The 25,977-nt window shown below is 36.6% G+C and overlaps 1 long non-coding RNA gene across 1 annotated transcript; it reads right to left on the reverse strand.

The window, feature by feature from the left end:
- Window positions 1-11,896: 11,896 nt before the first annotated feature.
- On the reverse strand, window positions 11,897-25,638 carry LOC107308497 (uncharacterized). Its single transcript, XR_014942336.1, has 3 exons — window positions 25,458-25,638; window positions 15,792-15,930; window positions 11,897-12,036 (listed from the first exon to the last, which is right to left on the reverse strand). It is a non-coding gene; the product is annotated as an uncharacterized LOC107308497 (long non-coding RNA).
- Between the last annotated feature and the right edge of the window lie 339 nt (window positions 25,639-25,977).

Consider the following 25,977-nt stretch of genomic DNA (forward strand, 5'->3'; position numbering starts at 1 on the left):
GTGAACACTTCTAGAAGATAGTTTAGGCATTCTCCAGACACACACATAAAACAATCAGATTTATTGTCTGCAGTCACATCTGTTTCACTAAATGGATCTTAGAATCCCAGAATCTCTTGAGTTGGACAGGACCTACAAGTCCATCTCCTGGTTCCAAACAGAACAACCCAAAAAGCAAACTATACATATAAGACTGTTGTTCAAAATCTCCTTGAACTTCAGTCTAAATGACTGGCCAGATCCAGTTACCTATCCTGAACATCACCTATCATAATTTCAAAACTGTTTCTTCATGGATTATTTTGAAGTGCTTGTTGTTACAACTGGTGACTGCTCATGATAATGAAATAAAGAGAGGAGCATGGTACTTTGAAAGGGCAGCAGTCAGCAAACTGAGCATGAACTCATGGATGAAACTATGGAGAAAGGTAGCCTGAGTGAATAACTGCAGTGGAGAACTGAATCTGGCATTGTGAACAGCTTTATACTGTGTGAAACTCAGATGTCCACACCAATGACTATTTATAAAATTGGGGATGATGGAGAAAAAACAAAAACAGTGTCTGAGATCTGGATAAAAAATACTTATAGTGAGAGAGAGCTATCTATATGGTGTGTCAAATGACAAAAGGTTGTGATTACAGTGGATAACAATGGATGCATTATTTTAGCAAAGATGTCTTAACCAGAACCTGGATTGGAAACTGAAGTCAGGAAAACTTAAATATGAAACTAGGAGTAAATCTCAAGTGTCTTTTTTATTTTAAGTAATACAATCCTCATCGGGACAGTAACTGTTCCTATGAAGGTAATTATATTTTTTAATGTAAATTCATACTAGAAATTCTTAGGTTTTGAATATACTTTGTAATACACATAAATGTTTAACTGTCTGTTCATGGAAGTGGATTATACCCAAAGCATTAGATGCATCTCATCCATTCGATGCGACTTCCTCAGTTGTTTAAGAGAATCTAAACAAGTGCCTTGTACAAAACAACTCCTCTTGGAAGATGGATCAGATAATCTTCCTTTTGGTTAATCTTAATGCATTTTCTCTTTTAAATGTAACACAGATGTTTCTTCCTTTGTGGGGAGGGAAACAATCAAGTCTTTCGCACTGGACTTTGTATCATTTCTAATCAGTTATTCAGCTCAGATACCAACATGCATAACATTATGAGAACAAAAGGCACAAGACAGAATTAAAAAATAATGGAATTTTAAATTTCATAACATAAAGCTTGACAGAGCTGTGGACAAAATAAAACAGTGAGAACAGGATGACTGTGATGTGAGACTTGTAATATGTCTGTGAGCCAAGAAATTATATTGGTATTTAGGGCTGATGCAGCACAAATAATATGAACAAAAGCTCAAGGTGATAAGTAAAGTCAGATTATTCTTGGACCGTCAAATAGATTACATAGCAGTGAGACAAAATAGATCAAGAAATGTTGATTAAAAAAAAGTGTTTTCAAGGTCAGGGAATTTTAATTATGAAGAATTTTAATTACTCTGATATTGATCAATATCACAACTCTAAATCCTCTCCCCCTTACTGACTCTGAATGTTGTGCTATTGAGGGAAGGAGTACATTATGTATGCTCTTGGACAGGTTCAGAATGTATGTCTAGCTGCTGTTATGTCTTCTGAAGGTATAACAGAAAATGAAACAATTACACTTCTTAGATTGAGAAGACTGGTTCTTCTGTGGGGTTAAAGAATTGAGGAAAGCAAAGATTCCTTTATTCCAGACTTCATAATCATTATAATGCAGATAAACATTCTTTATATTATAGAAAATTGCTTTTGCACAGTTTCTCAATGTTACTTTTGAATTTTGTGGAAAAAATAGATGATGAAGACAGTCATCATCAGATGTTACTATGTTAGTATGATTTACTCCTTGCTCTCCATCCCTCTTAAATATGTTACATTGCAAGATGTTTTGGGTTTTTTTTTGGCTGTTTCCTTAAACAACTTCAGGGAGCAAAAAGAAGAAGAATGCAAGGATTTCTCTTATTAAAAAAAAAAAAAAAAAAAGCAACCATGTTGCTTTTGAAGATCTTTACGTACATCTTTAATAAAACATAATCTTTTTGTGCTTATGGGAAAAAAAGAGGGACTTTAACAACAAATTAAATCAGCTACAAGAGATCTCTTGAAGCAGAGTGGAAACTGCCCAGCAAGGACTGAATACATCTTTCAAGTTGATGTTGACTTTGGTTATCAGTGAGTTAAAGGAGTGTTTGGTTATAGCTCTAAGACATAAGGTTTGGGTTCGGGTTCATCCTATGTGGACCCAGGACCTGATCTTGATGTGTGAGCTTGACTTGAGAGTCACTTCCAACTCAGGATATTCCATGATTTTCTGGTTATTAAGGCAAGGAACCGCAGAGCTTTGACCTGTTTGTGGACTAGAAAGGGCTGAATATTGAAAAAGTGGTACATGTTTTTTGAGTGACTGGAGCAGATAATTAGCAGATTTCATCTAGATTATTTTAGACACTTAGAGAAACTATACATAAAGTTTCTGTTCTAACTAGAGTAAAACATAGAAGATTGGTACAGATGAGAAGATGAATTATATTCTTAATAACTTTGAAACCTCCCTTAAAATGAACTGAAATCTAGTAGTGAAGGCTTACACACATCCAGTACATTTGTGTAAGTTTATTTCCATTGGAAACTCAGCTCAAAGTAGAACTGCAATCTTTTTTGAAGCAAATCCTTTCTTAATATAGGCTGACACAAAATCAAGCTTATAAATTAGTGCTCAGATTCACAAGTACTGAAGAAAAAATGTAGTTCCATGGAGGTACTAACTCTGATTCATAGAAGATGATGGTTGATATGATCTGATGTTATTTACAGTATGGACACTTCTTTTCTCCAATAAACTGATCTTTATCTAGAACAAAATGTCTACATGTAGACAAGGAGAACTCAATTCCCAAGAAATAATTCAGAGACTCTTAAAGCAGATTATTTAGTTGTGATCATCATGGTTATGATTAGAAAGATTCACTCCAAGGTCTTCATCTGGATCACTGTTATAAAATTAAGAAATAAAATAAACAGATGCAAACAAGTTACCCGAAAGAAGATCTTGGCAGAAAGATACTGATGAAGGTATGTGTTTCTAGAGTCTCCTGCAGAATAAAAGAAATCTATATTAAAAGCACTCCTTATTCCAGTGAGCATCACAGATGTACTTTGCAGGTTTTAAAGAGACTCCAGTGAATTTCTGAACAGGGTAGAGAACATATGGAGAGAGTTAACATGAAATGTAAAACCTGTACTCATTAAGTCAAATAACCTGATGAGATTGCCTTCCCACTTCATCTATTTTTCAGCAGGCTATACACTGGTTAGGACATCCTATAATACTCTGTTGAGAAAGACTATAGTGCAAAGAAACTTAGGAAGATTGGAGCCTAACTTCAGGATGAAATCAGCTGCAAAATTTAACAGAGTTCAACACATAGAATTCATAGAATTCTTCACTTTCTGAAGTACAGATTTTGCTGGTGTAGAGCCTTTTCTCCAAGCTATACTAATGTAATGAGTCTGTACACTTCATAGGCAGAAGTGTGTTTTCAGTGTATTTTCAGTGTTTTTGGTGAACGTATAATTCCATGATATGCTTTTAAATTACAAAATTCCATAAGGTAAATTTCTGTAATCAAATATTTTCTTGTTGCCGGTGATTTTATTTTGAAGATTTTCACAGACAAAACAGGAGATTTATTTTTTATCCAAGTTTGCACTTACATCAAATACAGAAATTCATGTATTTAAATATATATTTAAAAATAATTCAATTTTAAGATGGTAAGAAAATTGAAAAAGTTAAAATGAGTCATTTTAGATAGGAAGAAAATTGAAGGAGTGAGAACATTTTTTAACAGTCTTTTTTACATTCAGGAAAGCTGTTGCTACGGAGTGATAGCAGATGAAGTTATACAATTGAATCAGAGATATAAAATGTTTGAAAGATTTTTATGCTCAGTATTCCAAAAACTATAGATAAAATTTAGTGACTGGTGCTTTCTGTACACCCGAGCTTTACTGTTTGGAGAGTTCAGATGACTCACAGTTTGTTACTTGGCCAGTTAGAGACCAGTGTCTTAAATACCAACGAACATTCAAACTTAGACAACATCTAAGTGGTCCTGTGAATCTGGATTACAAATGTCAATGATTAGGTCTAGGAGCTACATACCTTTTATACCCAAATTCTACTCTTTTTTTTTTTTTTTTTTTTTAAAGAAATTTTGAGTAGAAAAAGGAACACAAAGGCAATGCCACCCTTTTTTTAATGATGCCTTTTGAAGAAAAGGCACTCATTAAATCAGATGATCACATTTGCCATTTAAGAAGAAAGGGAATTAAGAAGAGAGGAAACCTCATCATTCAGTGAAAATAGAAATGTCATCTGCATATAAATGCATCAAGCTTTCCACAGCCAGCAGCCAAGTTTCTATTAAGAAGAAAAGTACAGTAAGAGATATAGCACTGACTCTGGTGATAGAGAAAATCAGATTGGCTTTAGGAAAAAAAAATCTTCACAGAGTGAAGTTCAACTGGATGAGTGTGCCTGAGGTCAGGAGAAAAGGGAGACAACAGGCCAGGACATAAGGTGAACAGAAGATGGTTAGGACACCATGTTCAGAAGCAGTGAGATTAAGCCCAAGTATTCTTTTGTTTTTACTTACATTTTTTTTTTTTTTTTTATCTTGGAAAAAGAATAAAGTACAAATTCTTAAAAGTACAGGATATTAATATCAATTATTCTGTAACTGAGATGATTGATTTTCTTTACTGATAAAATATATTCCTTGCAGAGGGATAATTCTGGAAACAATAGCGGTAAACTAAATGAAGATCATTGAGTAGGAAAAGTCTGAAAAAGAGCTTACTGTTGAGGAATTCAGTAATGAAACTGTAAGACTACAGTAATAAACTTCTCTCTGAGGTGGACCAGCTGAAAGCAGCATGAGGTACTGGCATCTGTGCCTGTGAGAAGGTTCAGCCAGTTCCATGGACAAGCTAAGACTTAGTAAATTTTGAGATTTCACATCAATATCCCTTTTGGCCAGAGGATCAAAGATTAATTTCACTTTTCACTCATAAGCAGAAAACCCTGGGCAACCTTTGTATCATTTCCCATGTAACTTGACTGTGAATTTCAGAGGGAGGATGGATTGGAAAAATGCAGAACTTTAATCATTTTCCCAAGACCTGCTTGTATGAATTACTTGTCCTTCACTTTCTATTAGTTCTTTATTTAGCTTGTGAGCTTGGTACTTAAATAGAGTCATAGATGTTGTTTATGACTTTGATATACTCAGGGCAAATATATACATACTTTGGTGAGACAAGAGAAGTCTTAAAAATAGGTTAAGTTGGAAGACTTACAGGTCAGGTTGTTGACACAGACTCTTCCTTTCTCTCATAAGCAACGGAGATGTGGATTCACATAGCATGTTAATCAGAGACTTTAATCTCCTCACTGCATTTAGCAGGATGTGCAGTTTTTCTTGGTTAAACTTTAAGCAAGGAAGTTTCTGGGCTGGGAAAGGTTCTGTGCCACCTATGTACTAACACAAGTTTGGGTTGGTGAAGGTGGGAGGGGAAGGTATTCCATGCATGTTTAGAGGAAAGAAGGTGAAAACTAAGTTAGATTTGAGCGTTTGAGAAATGGTGGAGCATTAGGAGAAACTAGAGTGGTTTAGCAGTTTTGCTGGAGGACAAAAGGGTGGTACTTTGAAAAGATATCAAGCACTACAAATCTCTGAGCACTGGTCAATTTGGCTTAAAAAAGTATACAGTTCAAAACATTACCAAAAATGTAATTTATTGAAGTAGATTCAGTTTACCCTGTGGCTTTGAACTTACAGGTTTCAGGGTATTTGTATTTTCAAACTCTTTTGTTCTGCTATATATTTGTTCTTCAGCCTCACATTAGAAGTGACAAACGCAAAATACTTTTGCAGTCAAGAGTACACCTACCACTGCTTTGCAGTTACATTTGCATTGCATTTCTGGCAATGGTCTTGAATGTCTGGCACCGGCTATGACTCATCATTCATTCTTTCCTCGAAGGACTTGGCACACCAGCAAGGGGCAAAAAAAATATTTTCAGTTTCGTATTGTTTCTTCGAAGAGTCAGATACAACACAGGTAATTTTGCTGGAGGAAACAGCTGGGGAATGAAAAAGGAAGGTAAAGCCTAGAAGTCCCAGAAAGAGAGCATATTTCTGTAGCAATTTAACTCATGCAAAGAAAATGACTATCATCAGAAGGGCTACAATTGACAACATTTATCCAGCTTGTTCAAATAGAAGACAGACAGCTAGTAACCACACTGGACAGTAATTGCTACTGTAATGGAGACACTTCTGGTGAGTTACAAAACAGCCTTGTGACAAAGAAGAGGGAGATGAAGGGAACAATTACATAGATTGGATCAAAAGCAAGTGACATATGAGACCAAAAGTGAATGCAGGTATGATAGCCAAAGCCTCGGAGATACGAGTGATTCTTTTCTTCCTGATGTTTTTATGCCTCTTAGTTCCTATTAAGGGAAGCTATTTAAAAGGAAGTTGTTTTAAATTAATCACAGTGTTAATTACAGGTGATTGGGTTATTTTCAGAGATTGGCCCAATATATGCTCAAGACTGGCTGAAGGGCCCACAGTGGGAAGCACTGTCTTCCTACAAATGGGAATGAAAACTGCAGGCTTTAGCATTTTAGTAAGGAAGAGAGATACCATCTAGACTACTTAAACACTGTCATAAGCACTGCTATCGGATTTTCATAAGCCAGTCATATATTATCAACAGCAATGAGAATGTTTTTGCTCATCCCCTCTGAACATCCCCCAATGATTCTGTAAATGTCTGTGGGCTGTGTCTTTGTAGTCACGTTCATTTTAATGGTATTCCATCAAAATTCACTGACAAAGATATTGACAAATGACTTCGTGATATTATGATTAACTAAGTTAATAGGAGCAAATTCACTGAAAAATACAGAGACTAACACCCTCTCCCTATTTAAATGATACGAACACAGACAAAGACAGGCAGAGCCATTTATCAGCCATTTCTCCTTAATTTGAGACATCTTCAGTGATAAATGTCTGGCCAATTAAAAGGGACAGTCATTCATATTAACCAAACTATGGGAGATAAGACGTTCAACACTCAGTTGAACACTTTAAATGCTAGGAAGTAGTCTGGTAAAAGGAATTTTCAGAAGTGACTCTGCCACAGCCAGCTTTGTCAAGTAGGGATGAGTGGCCTTTCTCTTACCAGATATCAAAATTCTACTTTAATCCATAAAACACTGGCTCAAGAGACAAAGGTGAGCCATGCTGGTCCTACAGAGGAGACCATAAAGCCTGCAGATTCTTCTGCCAGAAACTTCTACAAACACATTCAAAAAACGCATTCAAACACAGGTCTGTGTGCCCCTTGAGATCTTTGTTTCTTCAGAGCAGGATAAGAGAAACATGGATGCCAAGGGCTCTTTATGACTACATGGAAAGAGCAAGAACATAAAGGTATGAGAGGCTGGTAACTGTGCAGGGTATTGCACACTCACATGTACGCAGAGCTGCATTAAAAGAGCTAAAAGATACTTCTATGTGAGAATTAAGTTTGAAAGTAAAATGTCAATTCAGTGCTGCATGAATATGCTTTCATGTACAATTTCAAACTTGGAACCTTGCTTCATTTGAAGAAAGTGAAATGTGAGTAATCACCAGGCATACACCAGCTCAGACAGAGCAGATAAAGTTCAGCAAGGCCAGAATCACCTGGGAAAAGCACCTCATTATGGGAAAAACTGCAGTACAAGAAAGGCCTACATACAGCTGTTAATAATTCATGAAACATAGTTTTCCTTATAGAACATTGCCACTGTTGTTTTCCAGTTACACTAATGTGAGTTTTGATGTGAGATTGAAATATGTCTCAATAATTAGCGATAGGGACATTTGACTGATGTAGTAATATTAGCAAAGAAAACAAAAACAAAAACATTCCTAATACCTATGATGCTATAATAATGAACAATTAGAAACAGCAGTGTGTTATCTGTATTCTAATTGATTACTGTGGTGCTCAGAGTGGTTTCATCTGGAATATGTTTTTGCTTGGATTCTTATTCAAAGTCCATTGATAGCAACAGAAAATTTTACATTGGCTTTTATAGGCTTTGGGTGAAGTCATTCTCAGATTATAAATAAGTGTAGAAACCAAGAATGGTGTCTTCAGAAAAGAAGAAAAATAGAGGTTCCTTTCTATGTCTGTGTCTTAAATTCATTCCACGCTGCAGCTGATCCCTGTGGTTCTAAAGCATGAAATGTATGGAAGCTCCTGCATATGCTGTGATGTGCTGATGTTTCTTTCTTGGCATTTTATTCATGTGGTTGGCAGAACAATTTGTAAAATTAGGCCAGTACTTCACCTCGGATGTTATGGAGGCAAGGACTATACCATCTTCTGTTTTCTTACATGGGGATTAGCTTCAGCTTAGTTCAACCTGCAAATGAAGCTAACGTGCCCTCTGAGCAGTTGCTGAAGGAAGAAGAGAACTCATACACTAAGTTCCCTAATCTGTCATTGGCAGAGGTTATGGTAACCTTATAGCAGAGGCAACCCCTATGGATATACCAGATGGCAAGATAAGAGAGAACAAATTGCTCACTGGAGAAGATGGTCCTATTGTGTTGTTTATTGTCAGGCCCAGTCCCAGCGTAGGCCCTGTGAAACATAGCTTCTAACAGTTGTGGATGAAGTTGTGGTTTTAAATCCTGTTGGGATAGCAGGTGTGCAGGAAGTCTGGGAGTAAAAGGACTGCTTAAATTGCTGCAGTGAGAGCTGCCTGAATTCAATGTGAGGAAATAACCTGACTTTCCCTGAGCTTTGACTCAGCCTTCCAGTCCAAAGTGTGAAATGAGGCAGAATCAGGGAACTTTAGTAACCTCCTTCAAGAGGTACCTCAGGTTACTGTTAAATGTATTCCAGTCTATTTTGCGTACAGTTGTTCATTCATACCCTTCATTTACTCTATCTAGACAGCATAAAAATATATTTTGCACAGTTCGGGTTGTTTTTTTTTTTTTTTTTGTCTCATTACAGATGGGTGATTTCTGGCAGAATTCAATAACATTATGCATGAATTGCCAGAATAAGGTATAGATCACATTTTTTCCCTGTATTATTATTATTTTTTTTCTTTTAACATGCTTTAATGTTTCAATTAAAACTCCCTGAGTTAGACATACCAATGTTTTAAAAATGGTTCTACATCTTTATAGTTAAGAGTTCTGAATATCCAACCATCTCTGGCTTTCTATTTCATCTACATTCAGGTCAATTCATTAGCTGACAGAAATCCAGCCAGATAAAATATTGGCATCTATTTGTGTACTTCAGGCCTGTTCAACCAACTCACTCTATTATCCCAATTTGCAAGGCTGGCTAGCTAAGTGTGTCATCTGTATTACAGTGACACATTGTATAATCACTAGAAAATAAAACAAATCTCCCATAACAGAGCAGTTCAGTCATCCTGCAACAAGAATTAAAATGAGTGTATGTACCATTGCTTACTTGTTTGTAGTGAATAACTGTTTATTTGTACTTTAATTTCTGCACTACATGTGTTAGGATGTGTTAAGCAGTAAGAATAGCTGTATTGAACTGATTACCTCTTTTAATTAAGTGTTGGTTTTTGGGGACTTGTATGATGGGTTTTTAATTTTGTGAAGTATATGGGAGGCGAGAAGTGTCAATAACTGCTGGAACATGCATTAGCTAAGTGCTTTCAGTCTCAATAAAGTGTACATGAGGAAAAGTAAAGTAGACCTGGAATAATATGCACAGATTATTCATTGCACTCAGGGATGATGGAAGACATTAGAACTTTGCCAAGATATCTATATTACATAATTAATAATGAGATCCACTGTGAGATTTCAATATTTAGGTTTGCCTTTGGGCATTTCTTACATTTGCATTGTATCTGCCTTCTCAAGAGTGCTTATGGAAAAGTGTGTGGGAACACAGGTGCGTGTCCAATGGTTTGTTGTGATGAGAGAGATGTTAGGATCCTTTCTTCCTCGGGTTATCTTAGCATTTTTCATATTAAATGAGGAACTGTGAGAAAGAACTGGAGATCTATCAATATTCACTGATTTTTCTTATCTCCTCATTACAGCACAGCCACATGATAACCAGAGTTTACTGCAGAATTTATGTCTGGGTTGGATGACATGATAAAAATTGTGACTCCAAGCAAGGAGTCAGTTTTAACAGTAGGGACAGTAGAGGAGTTTGGAGTGTAACCTAAGATATTAGCTTAATACTACAGATGTAGAATTCTCAGTTACATAACTATCTACCTATGAATGGCCTTTGACTTCAGATACCTTCCTTAAAATATATATCAATTTTAGAATCCTTGTTTCTAAACCTTAGCTAGTGAATCTTTTCAGTCCTGGGAAGAACATACACCTACTCGCTAGTTATCAACCTGGACAAGATGGAAAGCTGGGTGAAGAGGAACACAGTGAGGTTAACAAAGTCAAGTGCTCCTATGCTTGCTACACTTGAGAAGCAGTAACCACGTGCACCAGTACAGGCTAGGGGCTGATTAACTGGAAAGGAGCCTTGTGGAGAAGGAAATGGGTGTTATGGTGGACAACAGGCTGGCCATGAGCCAGCAGTGTGCCCCTGAGACCAAGAAGGCCAATGGTGTCCTGGTCACCTGAGTGTGGTCAGCAGGATGAGGGAGGTGGTTCTCCCCCTCTACTCTGCTCTGGTGAGGTTGTATCTGGAGTAATGTGTCCGGTTTTGGGTTTCCCAGTTGAGAAGTACAGGGAACTTTAAGACAGAGCCCAGCAGAGAGCCATAAAGATGATTAGGGGACTGAATCATCTCTCTTAGGAGAATTTTAAATTATTATGGAGTTAAGGATAAAGTTTCAAGGTCCTCTTAGTTCCATCCAGATAATAGAAATGGGTGTAACGCTATTACAGATGCGGTGGCATGTTAGATTCATTAGAAAATAGTAGAAGGAAATATCATGGAATTGAAAGTACTTGGTCACCATGAAAAATCAGCCATGATATTTCACTGACCAAGGAACTTTTAATATATTGCTACCTGCCATGTAATTTCAAATAGCATGTAAATAATTAATTCTATTGAAAATTCAATTGAAATTTCTGAATTACAACGTACTTGGAAAAGTGATTGTCTATTACATCCAAACAGAATGTAACAGAATCTTGCATTATCACTGGTGATTTTTAGTGGATGTGTGTGGACTCTTTAAAACCATATTAATAAATCCATCACATGTTTTATTAATAGTATTAAAATAGTCAAGATATTTTATTAATAATATTATTAATAATTCAATTCCAGACTTTCAAAAATGTGAAGTATACTGAAAAAAAAGTCTATTAATTTTGGGCAAAATACAATGGTAATTGTTTTATTGATGAATCTGCAGAGTGCATGCTTCCACTGTCAAATAATTAATTATATTGTTGCAGATAATTTTAATCACAGACGTGAATACTTGGTAGTGATATATATAATTAATTTCAATTCTGAATGTATTCTGCCTTTGTTTGTGTTTACTGATGACATTTCTTCTCTCTGCTCAGAAAAATAACTGCAAATGTGCATTTATTTGTCTATTTGTGGAATAGATGCCATTGTTCTGTGTACTCATGTTAGTACATGAATTTGGTCATTAATAACATGGAATGCTAAGTACATTTTACACTTGTTATCCTTTACTGGGAACTATAAATAAATGATGTAGAGCAGAAAAAAATACAGAAAGAAAACAACAAACCTGTGTGATTTGATGTCTGGCTGTGCTCCATGAGATTGCTGGCTTTCCTGGAATTTGACCAGTGATCAGGTCTTGTGCTGGATAGCTGTCAGTTTTGCCCACAGTAAAAAGTGTAAAGCCAGGGAACTATTTGTGAACAGCAATTAAACTAATGAAATAAGAAATAAAAATATGTTCAGGGATAATTGGCCAACAAAAAAGGACTAATTAATCATGGTAATTGACTGATTTTATCAGCTCTATTGAGCAGGATCTATTACAAAGGAGTGATTAAGTATTTGCACCCTTGAAGTCAATCAATGTATTGTTTATGTACTAAACCATTAGTATTTGAGTATCAAAAATACAGGGAAAAGAATTTCACACAGAGAGATTTTGATGGCAAAATGTCTGGATATTTCTAAATATTACTAAAGAAGTAGTAGACCATGCAAATTTATTACATGGCAGTTCACGACATCTCTCAAAAATACTGCAGTCTTGAAAAATGTTATAGTTTAAGACTGTATATTCGCTTTGCAAAGTAAATGATTGTTTGGATTGCATCATTGAACACAGTTCACAGGATTTGCTATCAGACAAGTTGAGCTGCATAATTAGTCTACTTCACTGCAAAATAGCATGCATATCAAGAGTTCTATATCAGCCTTAGTATGCCTTTCCAAAGTCAGCATCCAGGATCAGGGCAGTTAGGAGCACATAGCTTGTGACTGCATTTGCTAAACCAATTTATTTGGATTTTTAGTGTTCTTGTTGCTGAGCTCATCATCCAAGTCAAATTAAACTTAAGCAGATTTAAAACAAATGGAAAATTACTTTTTACATCCAGGCCTTCAAGGTGCTTTTGCTTTTTGTCTCCATGTCTCCATGTCTCCATTATTGAAATGTGCTTGTTTTTGGTCCTGGCAGAAACAACACTTACTTATCTTTAGCTATACACTCAGATCCTCAACAGAAATACAGATTCTTGCTATTACTGAAATGAGCATATTCTAGGCAGGTTTCCAAGGCAGTAAAAACTGAGTTAGAGCTTGGGGAGTTAGCCCACTGCAGATAACATAAGAAACAGATGATGTGTAAAGCATGCAAGAAAACCAGCAACCAAAGAAAAACTGGCTTTTGGTGTTCTATCTGTTAAAGATCAGGACTGCTAACATGGTGTATTTACTTATCTGTTGTCTGATACATCCATACATTCCTGATCAAAGTATGGGTAAATTAGTTCCTTCTGAGAATAATCAGGTTTTGAATTTATAGATTTTAAATGGAACAAAGGAGGTGCTCATTCAGATACCCCTACTGCAAGCTGAAGCTAGCATAAATGCCTTTACATGTTGTTATATAATACAAGCAATTGTAAAATTATAAATAAATAATTATAAAATTATATGTTATGATTATAATTATATTACATTACGTATTATAATTATAATATATATAATTATATTATATATATTAATTATATATAATTATATATTATAATCACAATATATTATATATTGTAATTATATATTATAATTATAATACATAATATAATATTATAATTATAATAATTATAAAATTATATAAAGTTATTTAATTATCCAGCTTTTCAATCACTCAAATTCATGTTCCTTTGTTCCTACTTCCACATGAATGCATTATAAATATTGCAACCGAATTATCTTTTGTGAGTTGTGGTGCTTCATTGACTTAAAGAAATAAGGCCCAGTGCATTTGTACTGATGTCAGGAGATTGCCAGTAAGGACAAAAAAATTTTATAAAGCTTTAAGACCTTAAAATCCATCAGACTTCTCTTTTTCTTTCTTTTTTTCTTTTTTTTTTTTTTTGTTCCACAAAACAATAGTTTGACTTCCTCATGATTTTGACTCACTTTCTAGCCATGTGTTCTCACGTGTTTCAGCTCAAAAATTTCTTTTCCTACATTTTTTGTTCTGTGCAATGTGGTTTGCAATTTTTTTTTTTTCTCCATACATAGACAGATATAGACTATAATTGTTGATCTCAGGAATAGCTACCCACAGTTCTGCACTCCTTTAAGAAAGATGAATACATTAAGGCATTTCTCATCTGATCTCAAATCACTGCTGTAGCAACTGTTCTCATAGGGTGATTCTTAAAAAATTCAGCGACAGATGCAATTCCTCTTGCAAGATAGCCGAATTCCAGCAGCTGGGCACACTTCTGATAAATCCCCAGCATTACAGCTGTCATATACAGCTAGTTTTTTCTTTTGAGTACTTTGATGCAGAAACTTCTTTTTTTTTTTTTGCAAGTAATGTTTGATAGTCCATACCAAAATGTCTTGCTGAACAACAACAGTCATATTTCTCTAGAGCCCATATACTAAAACAAGAAACAAATTCCAGCTTGTTGACAGTTTAATCAGAAGACACATTAGGAAGGCTTTGAAATGAGAACATGAATGTCTAAGAAGACATTCTCTTGCATGAGTTAAAGTAGTTGTTTTTTCAGGACAGAATGAATATCAGAAGGCAGCAATGTTAAATGCTGAGATGGTGATATAGTGAAGCACATCAAAACAGGAGTTTGCTGGTTGATGTAGATTTGGAAAAGTTCAGGCAGACATATTTAAACAAACAAACAAAAATGACTGTGTGGGTAACTGAATAAAGAGAAGCTGCCCAGAGAGGTTGCAGATTCCTTGTCCTTAAAGACAGACAAAATCTGACTGGACAGAGTTGTGAGCAACCTGCTCTGGATGGCCCTATTTAAGCAGGAGCTAGGAGGCTATCTAGTTCACCCCCTAGATTAAGTGTGAAGACACCACGGTTGCTTTCCATAAGCAACTATTCTGTGTTTCTATATTATGAGCACTCACTACTTTTTTGTTGCATGAAAATTTCTCTCTATGCTTTGAGTAGGGCCCCAGAATCTGGTGGTGCTTGGCAGCTGGAAGTCAGTTTCCTTGACTGTAGACACCATTCTGGACACAATCCCAAAGCAGGGCAACTGGAGTTAGCAATTTCTGTATGGATTCCAGAGACATTCATGGTTAGGCTGGACTGGGCTCTGATCTTTATATAGATGTCCCTGTTCATTGTAGGAGAACTGGAATATATGACCTTTTAAGTCCTTTCCAACTCAAACAATTCTATGATAACACTTTATCTAATGAAGGAATAATGATATAATGCATTGAGGTGGATGAGCTAATTCTGTTCTTTCATTACTTGGGGACAGTCTTTCCCTTGAATTCATTTAGGTTACAGCTGGAAAGTTACAGTCAATTCTGAGTGCTGCATCACCAGAAAAATACAGATCATTTACAGGCATTCGAAGAATAGAGATAGTAGCAGTGATTAAGTGTCTGGAAAATATGACTTCAAAGTGAAGATTAAAGTTCATGACTACATTCCTCACTGTTACTGTGGACAAAAAAGTTGACACTACCAAAACAAGAATAGTTTTTATACAAGTTAATTGAGTGATGAACACGTGCAAATTACAAAAGTGACCAGAAAAGTCATTCTGTTGTGAGCAATGATTAAAAGAATATTGGCCTTCTGTTAGAAAATTTTAGCAATAAATTCATTTTCCATTAACTGCTTTATTAATATGGCATGGGAGAGTGAGGGGTATATTAAGGAACATGAGATAAAACATACAGAGTTATGTAGGCAAAAGGAAATAGAAGAGTTAATATGACAGATGATTTACCTTTTATAATAGGCATCTCTCAGGAGGAACAATAGACAAAATCAAGTATTTTATTCCTTCAGGTATTGGGACAATGACAAAAAAAACCAACCTACCAACCAAAAAAACACATCAAACTCCCCCTCCCCCCCCCCACCCCTAGAATCAGATTTCACATGCCAGAGAACAAATCCACCAGTAAGAGGGTGACTTAATATAATCTAGTTATTCTTCCCACTTACTTTTGAGTTATCTGTTGCTCTATAATTGTGAGGGATACTATGAGGAAGGCGTAACAACTTCTGACAAGCATGCAGACCTTTTAACTGCACTCATCAGCATTCTTTTAGTTATTTGTTAATGTCCAGTCCAAAACGGATACTGCAAATTTAAGATAATAGTGAAGATATTGGTGTAGGTGAGCAAGGAAGACTTGGTAACAATGCTTTCATATGCATATGTATTTTTAAACAAACCCTGCAAACTCAATATTATAAAAAATATAAAAGTTTGTTGGGAACTGTCTTCTGGGATCTCCACAGTCCATGACACTGTCCAGGTTGACAACAGACACTGATAGGATCTCCTGAGTGCTCAGCTACTTATTTCTGGAGAAAAGTATCAAACAAAATGAAGGAGTCCTATAGTCCAAATTCAGCCAGTAGATAACTAGTGGGCCCATGATGCTTTTGGGTTGGAGCTGATTTTACTTACCCTAGAGATATGGGAATGTTGGAAATACTGTAAAGATGAGGAACTCAGCCTACCTGAAATATGGCTCTGCTTTTAAGCATGTCTGTTCTTGCCGCAAGGGATTACTACCCATGAGTAACTACACTACAGATAACGTTTGGTGGTCAGTGTGTTAATGCTGCCACTGGTTTCCCAAAATTTATCCCTCTTTTCCTTTGCATTGCCAGAAAAGATGTCCTTACTAAATATTGTTAATTTACAATATTTATTAACATATTAACATACTAAGGCTTGTTCTGTAGGTTGTGCAGAAAATTCCAAGTGCATTACTGTCAGTTCGTACTAGAACAGATGAACAAAACTCATTGTGTATTCTCAACAGTGGGGAAATTATAATTTATCTCATTTGGAAGGAACACCCAATGCTTAAGTGTGAGAACAAGTGATGCATTTAGAAAATGTTATATTTATGTACCAAATATTAAATGAAAAGAAGAATCTTTCTAATATAATTAATAGAAATCATATAGCCTGTCATCAAGTTGGATCGAAGAGTAAGCGAGCCTTTTTTTATAGAACAACACATTTAGAGAACGTAGTTGTGCAGACAAGTAATAGGATGTTGCCATTGCTAGGAATTTGTCTCAGGGTTTGCACTGAGCTTGCAAAACTGTGGGGCTGTGGCTTGTCAGGCTTCATCTGTCTGAACTTACCTTGACCTGCCTGCAGCAATTTTTCTTCAAAGCTGGTGCCTATTGCAAATTTGTTTTACTTTTGTTTATCTTTGTAGTATATATAGCTGTTATATAAAGTGTAGCATGAATACAAAACCTACAATAGCAGTTATTCTGAGTGAAATTACATAATTCTGATTCTAACATGGTATAAATCTGAACTCTGTATGACAGCAGAATCCTGGGAAAGCTGGAGACACAGGATGTGCTGTAGAAGAATACTACCAGAAATGCTAAGCCTGTAAACAGGTCAGACCAGAAATTTTGATCAGGACTGGGACCAAACTGGATTAAAACTAACACAGGGAGAATCCATAAAACAGCACGTGCCTATTAAATTTACATGTAATGTGAACATGCAAAACAGTGAAAAAAGAGGAAGATGTTTAAGTTTGTTAGAAAACATAAAACTACTCCAAGCAAACCCCGAGGAGGAAAAGAATCCATCACCATCACCACTATACTCCTTCCAGAGAAGTACCTTCAGCTTGTAGAGTTCTGCCTACCTCACGCCCTGACCCAACCAGATGGAACCATGGACTCAAGGGCCTAGACAGCATTGAAAAAATGAATAATACCCAGAAAAAGGGTGAAAGACAAAGACAGTATATTTAACAGTCTGAAGCATTTTATTATTATCTACCACCTTTTTTGTATGGTGGTATTCTTCAGTTAATTTCAGTTTATTTTCCTTTTCTTATTTTTTCCCCTGTAATAATTAGATTTGTAGTAAAACTAACTCTTACACTAGCCTGTTAAGATTTCCATTATAGTAACAATAAATTCTTTGCTTTGCATATTGATTGTTTCCTCTTTCCTATAATAGAAGTTTGAATATACCGAGAAATCAGACTCTAATTCTGTCCTGCATATCTTTAAGTAGTCCATACTTCTTCATCCTTGTCCCTCAAAAAGCTCTCAGCAAAAAAAGAAGTGATTTGCATGGTACTTCCAAACAACATGGTCACTTTTTTTGTCTTCTGTCTACCTCATAGCCAAAAAAAAAAAAAAAAAAAAAAAGGAAAAAAGCATTTTCTGAATCCAAATAATCAAATCACTTTTATTTGCCTATAGTGATATGGTGAACCCCACATGAAGGTTTTACCGAACTTTCCTTCTCGTGGGAGAGATCCACACCAAGCAGAGACTGACCATGGAGGAGTGGCAGAGATCAAGGGTTATGGGCTGACCACAGCCCCCATTGCCAATTCCCTTGCCCTGCTCCTGGGAGAGGAGGTGGGGTGTTGAGTAGGTGTTTGTAATTTGCTTTTGATTCTTAATGCTCTGCTAGCAATAGGCAACAAATTACATTAATTTAACAAGGTACAGTCAGTTTAGCCCATGATGGAAGGTGGAAGTTTGGTGGCCCTGCAAGGCAGGGGGGTTGGAGCTTCACGATCCTTGGGGTCACTTCCAACCCAGGCCATTCTGTGATTCTGGTAACTGATAAGTAAATTCCATGCCCTTATCTCAACCCATGAGTGTTCTTTTCATCATGTTTTCCCACTTTGCCCTGTTGATAGGGTGTGAGAAGGAAGAACAGTGGTGTTTAGCTGTTTATCAATGCGAAGCCAACACATGAAGTTAACATAAATTCCAGGGCTTGAGACTGAGGGTGGTGTTTCAAAATGTGTAAGTAACACAGAATCACGGAATGGCTTAAAGGATCACAGAATGGCCTTAAAGATCATCTAGTTCCAACCTTCCTGCCATGCACAGGACTGCCAACCACTGGATCAGGCTGCCCAAGGCCCCACTCATCCTGGAATGATTCCAGAGATGTGGCCAGAATTTCTGTGGACAACAAATCTGTGGACAGACAAGGTTGCTTGTATCATCAGTTAGTCTGACTTTCACCAGCCTTCTTGGTTATACAGACCTTTCATGTACAGCAAAGGAATGCAATCAAGTCAAACTGAAGGAGTGCAGCACTACATGGTATTTCTTCTCAGGGTAAGCATATGCTCAAGCATGGGAAATTTGGCACAATCCCTGTTCCTGATGCTGAGTCTCACAATTCATATCTACTTTGAGAAGGCATGGGAAAAGAATCCCCAAAAACAAACCATATACAGTTTTCAATGGGAGAGGTTTGAAGTCAAGAATATTTATTTTTAGATCTACGTCTGTGCCATGTGATACTCCGACACTGACATTCAAAAAGGATAATAAAAATATCTCTGTGTGGTTGATTACTTTTGGCTCTCCCTTGGAGCTTGAGGCACTCAGCTTCTTTGTGCAGGCAGAGCAGTCGAGGACACCCCACAAATGAAGAGCTTTTAAATTTAAAGTCTTCTGCTCCTGCAAATAGGCTCAGAAATTATGTAGAGAACTGAAAATAGATAGGCATAAAACTTCAGTCATACTGTGCCAGATTAAATCAAGGTACAATGACAGCAGAACAGTAAGGTTCTTGTTTTAGAGGCAGAGACTCGAGTGGGAGCAAATAATGGGAGAAATATTTGAGTAAAGTCAGATCCAGACATCTGGATTGTAGATTTTTCAATGGTTTGAAATGCCAAAGGTCTGAGGAGCCACCAGCCTCCTGCTAGTGGAGCCTAAACACAGGAAGGGAGACTTCACATGCAAATCCTGCCTTTATGGTCAAAACGTCTTTTCTTATCAGAAGCAAGTTCATCAAAGTGAAAAACAGCAGGGTAATTCTGAAGGAATTTGCAATGTTGCAAAAACAAGCACAACATTTTGAGGCTTAACAAGCATGTATTTTCAAGGGTACACCAATGCTCTTTGGGAAGCAAAATAAACAACCATCTGCTCTGGTACTCCAAAGCTTTTCTTTTGTCATCACTGGTGGTCATATTCAGAAGAAAATATTTGCCTTAACTGATGAAGAGGAGAAACTCAGATTTTTACATCCCAAACCAGATTCTCAAAAGTTTCTATGTAAGTAAGATGCAAGTGCAGTTTAACCTCAATAAATTCCATGATGTTGGTGTTCCAAAAGCTTCCAGGACATCAGATGCAGTGCTCCATAACCCTCCCTAACTTATTGTGTCCTGAATGACTGTACTCTCACTCCTCATCCCTGGAGATGTTCAAGGCCAGGTTGGATGGGACCTTGGGCAGCCTAATGTAGTGTCTGATTTAGTGGCTGGCAACTCTGCCTGCAGCAAGGAGTTTGGTATGAGATGATCTTTGAGGTCCTCTCCAACCCAAGCCATTCTGTGACTCTGTGATTGTATGATTCTATGATTTCACCTATTAGAATTTTCTAACTAATTCTATTCTGTCAGTATTTTCTTACAGATTATGATTTCTAGACCATTAATGGGTCTATGTTTCATCTTGGCATTCTATAATCTGACTTCAATATTCATAACTGAACAGAATACTTCATTTAGTGACTGGACTAGATGTTATTAATTGTCTTTTCAAACCTTAATGATTCTATGAGTCTATATTTTCAGTAGTGATGAAGTGAAAGGGTTAAGTCACGTATAGTATTTGTGAGAATATATTTCACTCTACTATTCTTATATTGATCCACCAACACCCCAAAACTTTTCCTGGGTCCCAGTTGCCTAAGTCATCTTTTCTGTAATCTGTTTTTATTTGGTTGTTTGTAATTATGTCCTCTAATTGTTATTACAGTGTTCTTATTAAATCACATTAGGGATTTTTTCTTTTTCTTTGTCATCTCCAAACAATTTGTCCCATTGAAATTTTAATCCTGCCTTCCAATGTTTTTCCAGCTTAATATCATGTGTACTTGATAAACACAATCTGTATTCCTTCAATCAGACATGTAAGAATACTAAGCCAAAGACAAACTGCTTGGGTACATCACCTGATGCATCATTCCTTTTTGAAGGCAAGTCATTGATATCTGCTCTTTAAATATGACTTTCCAGATACCTCTATACCCAAGCTACAGGCCTTTTCTAACCTTCCTTCTGAGAACACCATATCAAGCAAAGTAAAAGCTGGACTAGAATCAAGATATAGATTATCTGTTGCTTTTTCCCCACTTTGTAAAGCCTTTTACCCTGCCAGAGAAGAAAATTCAATTTATTTGACATGATTAATTCTTGAGAAAGTCATGTTGACTGCAATTTGTCTCCCTGTTCTCATCTAGGTATTTACAAACTGTTTATTTATGACGGTACTTTCCTGTGACTTAAAGTTCCCTCATTCCTCCTTTTCTCTTACTTTAAAGATGGTCACTCCATTTTTCTTTTTTATTTTCAGTCCTACAGAACTTTGTACATTTTCTATCAGATCTCAAAGTGGCTCTCCTGAAGACAACAGTTTTTTAAGTACTGAAGTAAGGTGCTCATTGTGTCCACCACCTTTGAAAGCATCTGTGTTTCAAGAAATATTAAACTTATTCTACCTTCATTGAAGTATGAGTTCTTATCTCTTTGTGTCTGTTTGTGTTCAGTGTCTGACCACATTTAACCTCTTAAATGTAAGACTGCTACAAGAAAGGCATCAGATGTTTTTCCCTTGTGTTGATAAATTCATTGTGCAGTATCTATTGAATTAACTGTTTCTTGTTTTATCCTTAAACTGAAAATGTATTCTTAGAGATTTTGTACATAGTTTGTTCTTTCTAATTTTGATCCTAAAACTGCCGTGGTTCTAATCATATTTACTCATCAAGTCCAACTTTGTTTTCACATCTAATTTGATGTGGAGGAAAGAGACCCCAGTGGAGCTAAGTTCATCTCCTATTGTACTTTCTCTGCCATACAGTCATTTTCATGTGCAAATTTGATGCTTTTTTTCTAAGAGCTGTCTGTATTATAAAGCCTCAGCTGGTCAACTTGCTTTATGCCCAGGAAGGTTATGGAACGTATAAACTTGACAGCCATCATGGACTACTTAGATCAACCAGGGGATCAGGCCCAGTTAGCATGGGTTTACAAATGGTAGATCCTGTCTGACAAATCTATTTCATTCTATGACAAGGTGACCTGCTTAGTGGATCTTAGTAAGGCTGTCAATGTGGTCTACCTGGACTTCAGTAAAGCCTTTGACACTGTCCCCCACAACATCCTCCTGGAGAAGCTGTCTGCCCATGGTTTGGATGGGCGTACACTCTGCTGGGTTAAACACTGGCTGGACCCAAAGAGTTGTGGTCAATGGAGTTAAATCCAATTGGTGGCTGGCCACAAGTGGTGTCCTCCAGGGCTCAGCACTGGGGCTACTTCTTTTTAACATCTTTAACAATGATCTTGATGAGGGGATTGAGACTCAGTAAGTCTGCAGATGACACTAAGTTGGGAGGGAGTGTTGATCTGCCTGAGAGGAGAATGGTACTACAGAGGAACCTGGATATAGTGGTTAATTGGCCAAGGCACACTGTATGATTTTCAGTAGGGCCAAGTGTCAGATCCTGCATTTTGGTCACAACAACACCAGGCAACCCAACAGGCTTGGGGAAAAGTGGCTGGAAAGCTGCCTGATGGGAAGGGACCTTGGTGTACTGATGGAACGTTGGCTGAATTTAAGCCAGCAGTGCCCAGTTGGCCAAGAAGGCCAATGGCATCCTGACTTGTATCAGGAATGGTGTGGTGAGCAGGACTAGGGAAGTTATCCTGCCCCTGTACTTGGTATTGGTGAGGCCTCACCTCAAGTACTGTGTTCAGTTTTGGGCACTTTGGTACAGAAAGACATAGAGGAGATGGAGCAGATCTAAAGAAATTCAGCAAGGCTTGTGAAGGGCTTGGAGAATATACCCTATGAGGAGAGAATGAAGGAAAAAGAGGCTGAGAGGACTCTTCCAATATCTGAAAGGTTCTTACAGCGAGAGCAGGGTTGGTCTCTTCTCAGTGGTGACAGGTGACAGCACGAGGGGAAATGGCTTCAAGTTGTGCCAGGGTAAGTTTGGGTTGGATATCAGGAAAAATCTCTTTACAGAAAGCCTTGTTAAGCACTGGAATAGGCTCCCCAGGGAGATGGTTGAGTCACCATCCCTGTATGTGTTTAAAAACCATTTGGATGTGGTGCAGGGACATGATTTAGTGGAGGGTTGCTAGTTAGGGTAGCATGGTTAGGTTGTAATTGGACATGATGATCTTTAAGGCCTCTTCCAACCTAAGTGATTCTATGTGTCTATGATTATCTACAGACATTTCCTGAGCTGAAGTTGAAGGATTTGTTGCTTATTGACCAGGACACTCTTTCAGAAAATATTTTGCCTCAGTTTCCCTGTCTGTTAAAAGGGAAGTTTGGTATGTCCTTATATACAGAACCCTTTCACATCAACTGATAAGACACTGTGAATGTTACTAATTAATAGAGTTTCTTAGTTCCCCAGTGTTTTCTGGAAAATAAAACTCTACAGTAAGTATTGTTTGGTTTGTTTCAGTTTTGAACTGCAAAGCTGTCAGTCACTTTGACTGTTTTAATAGTTTTGTCTGTGTTTAAGCATGTGAATTGTGTAGGGGAAAAGTATATGTCTTTTAATTTTAAAAATGCTACTTGAGTTCTTTAGCAATTTCTACAGAAGTTTGCAATTATATAGTTAAAACACACATTTATATTTATAATATTTTCTTAAGTAAGCAATTATTTAAGCTGGTAGCAGTTAATGTTTAACTGGAAATGCAAGAAAGAACTCTGATATGTCTATCTTTCTAAAATGGACTGAATGTTCTACATTTAACTTGAAAGAAGTGTTCCGTTTAACAAATCTATTATACTGTTATCTATAAGTAACTTGGTCTTTTTGCAAATGTTGGCTACTGACAGGGTAATGAAGTCTGAGTGAACTGTGTAGTAGACCATTTCATGTTTGATACGTTGCTTTAGTCAGTTGATTGTGCCAGTCAGCATGTTAAATTCTTAATACTAGTCAAATTTATTTGCTGTATAATTGTTTTCTCCACTGACTTTCTTTTTTTATCAGTGGCTCAGATCATCAAGTGTGGAAAGAATGAACTACTGATGACCACAGTCCTCTCGGTACATGTGGGATAATTCATTGTTCAACAGTGACATTTTCAAGTCTGTGTTGAGATGGGTTTATAAAAAATAAACTCTGTGCTGATTCTCCAGGGACTGCATAGGAGAAAAAAGAAAAAATACATGAAAAAGAAGTTATAATGTGGCTTTTATGGATGAAGATGAAAGGTGTTTTTTGTTCTTTCTCTTTTTGCCTACATCAAAAATGCTGTTTATTGTGCAAAAGAAGGAACGATATAGACTTTAAGAACTGATTGCTTTTACATTTACTAAGCTTTCAGAATAATATTGGCAGGTGGAACAGGGACGAGCAGATTCAGAGAACATCAGGGACCTGTATCCTTATTAAAGGTTAACTGGGAATGTGGCTCCCACACAGGGTAGAATGTTTTGCACTGGGCTACATCATTTTCATAAGCTTTCAGATTTGTTTTCTTCTTTTCAAGCTGACTCTACTGGGGAACTTTTCCCTTTTATTTTCCCTTCTATTCCTTTAGCCCTCCCAACAAATCATTACAGCTTCTCTGCCTTCGGTACTAGCAAATTGCATCTTATTTCAGTGTTGAGTTTGTCTGAGTTCAACTTCCAGCTCTTGCTGTAGTAATAAAGTATAGGAATGGCAGTATAGTCTTGGTATAGTAATACAATAAAATTTTATGAAGCTATCATCATGCCTTATAAAGTAGCAGGAAAGGACACAACCTTTTTTTTTTCTCTTTTTTTCTTTTCTTCTTTTTTTTTTTTTTCTTCCCATCTTTGCAGATCATCTACTACAATGACAGGAACAATTATGGAAACAATTATCAGAGGGAGGAACAGTGATACTGAGGCCTGAGTTACTCTGCATGAGCCTAGTTTTACAGTAGTTTAACTTCAATAAAATCAACCACAGTAACAAGAATGGGAAATTGAGTGTAGAGGATCCTAAAAACTGACTTGATGACCTGAATGGAATCCCAATTGGTTATCAGGCTTGACTGGGTTCAATAAATATTATCTTTGTAATTATGTGTTAACTCAGTTGCTGCTGTCACTGATCAGAATCCCCATAAGCATTACTGAATGTATTTTTTATTTTTCAGCGTGCTGTTGCTCCTCCTGGATATCAGCAAATAAATTAAGGTCCTTGGGTGCTGTTCTGAGCAAATTTATGTTTTTTGTATTTTCTTATTTTCATTTTACTTCTCCGCTTCAGTAATGTTTTCTTTCTTGAGGTTATTATTATAATCATCATTATTTAAGTTTTTTTCTTATGATAAAATTCTAATTAGTATTTAGTCTTTGTCAGAAAACCTATTCCAGTGCTTTTAACTGCTCATAGGAATTTCTCTTAGCTCCAGAGCATATTTTTCTGCATAACGTTGTTATGCATTTCTGGTTTATTTAATTTTATATTTTGTTAAGGAGACATGAAATAAGAGACCTGTTTTTCAAGTGTTGGCCATGAGTGTAAAATAGTTAAATAAAACTTTTTTGAAACTAAAGAAAATGAAGAATGCAATGGAGAGCAATTTATTTATTTACTTTGAATAAGAAAATAATTAGCCTTACCTTATAGATTTTGTGTATTTTTGTGAATATTTCCAGTCTGATTAGCTGATGAAGGTTACCTGCCTCTGAAGTTGAAGTTAGAAAACAGCAAGGCATTTCAGCAAGCCAACAAAACCCATGATTATGTTAGACTGGCTGAGCACATGCGCCTTGGTAACATATGTTGAGCATACTCAGCCCCCCAGTGAATCTGACTAGCATTCAGCTCTGCTCTGAATTGAAATGGAGGAATTATGAGTCACTGAAGAACTTTTGTGTCTAATTGTATGGGAGAAAGCACTCTGTGTGCTTATAAAGAGAGCAGAACCTTTTGTCCCCATTTCACTATTTGTGTAATTCTTGCTGACTGAATACAAATGACAATCTTTCACTTTCGTTGCATGTCAATAGAAGATAAGAAGCAGATTATCAGCAGTGTGATACAGCTTTGAATTACAGTCCTGGTTTCTGCTAGGATAGAGTTAGTTTTCTTTTGAGTAGCTGGTACAGTGCCCTGTTTTGAATTTGGATTAGAATGATG

Source organism: Coturnix japonica, chromosome 1 (genome assembly GCF_054131305.1).
Source record: "Coturnix japonica strain WE chromosome 1, WE-NBRP24, whole genome shotgun sequence".
Lineage (NCBI taxonomy): Eukaryota > Metazoa > Chordata > Aves > Galliformes > Phasianidae > Coturnix > Coturnix japonica.